We start from the raw sequence: 1,166 nt of genomic DNA, 5'->3' as shown, positions 1-1,166 counted from the left end.
ATTCCGTCCGCAATCCGTCGTCCCGATCACATAGTCCCTCCCCCTCGAAGCCCCGAACGTACGGCACGGCATTCTCGTTCCCCGAAGTCCGACTATCTGCATCATAGACGTTGCTGTTGCCGAGCTCGTGATGGGCAGCCAGCCACGTGCGCCAGGACTTGGAACGTCATCAGAGACGCCGATGAGTTGCCTGCTGCGGTTTGTGTTGACGAACTTGCCTGTGTACGTGGGTATGCAGTGCGTTGAAATCGTGGGGTGGGGCGCAGGGGCCTCACGTTGCGAAAGCGATTGCGAAGAGATCGACATTTCGTGTCGCAACGAGTCGAGCTAATCGGCGGAGCTATTTCCAGGTGGCAGCAGTTGGCATCTGTATTACGATGACCGTGTTGGAGGAAAGGCTCCGAAAGACACCTAGGATTGAAGTGTCTTCTGTTGGTTCGTTTCGACGTTGTCATAGCTGGTAGACTGCGAAGACTGCGTGCGACTCATACTTCTTCTTTTTCTTTTTTTCAATTTGCATGTTCACGCTGAAGTTTCTCTCACTCGTAAGCCAGTATCATGAGCACCACGATACGAATCACATAAGACATCAAGCAGACACAGAGAAAGAAGGAGGGAACAGCAGGAATCTCAGACGACAACACGAATAAATCTGCTACGTCAAGATATACGGTCATCTCGTTGAAAGGACGGCAGCACAATTTGCAAGCGAAGACATCATGTCCCACGTACTACTCCAATTGCAAAGCCTGGATCGGTGTTCGGAATGCATTGTGCCCTTGCCTCCAGTACTGGTGAACTCTTGCCTTCGTTGTCGGTGCCTGTTGCTGCGCCGCGGGCAGCAGGTAAAACCAGGAAACAGCATCGAACAGAAGTCGACCACATGTCACGGGGCTGCCTTCAGACCTGCTCCTGCGTCGCCCTGTCGAAATCGGACGCGGAGACGACACGAACTCCGTGCTCCAGGAGTTAGCCATCAGATCTGTACCCCGTTTTCCTGCTTGGGGAACACAGGCACATATGCCCAAGAGGCAAACGAAGAAGAAGCGCCTGTTACCATTCTGGTCTCATGATGCCGAAACCCCTGCCCTCATGTTCCCGCGATGCGTGTTCGGCTAAGGTGCATGCGTATGACTTGACACTGGAAGAAAAATGACCCTTCTGAC

This window comes from Verticillium alfalfae, genomic scaffold (genome assembly GCF_000150825.1).
Source record: "Verticillium alfalfae VaMs.102 supercont1.15 genomic scaffold, whole genome shotgun sequence".
Taxonomy (NCBI): Eukaryota; Fungi; Ascomycota; class Sordariomycetes; order Glomerellales; family Plectosphaerellaceae; genus Verticillium; species Verticillium alfalfae.
Note: the sequence above shows the minus strand (reverse complement) of the source record.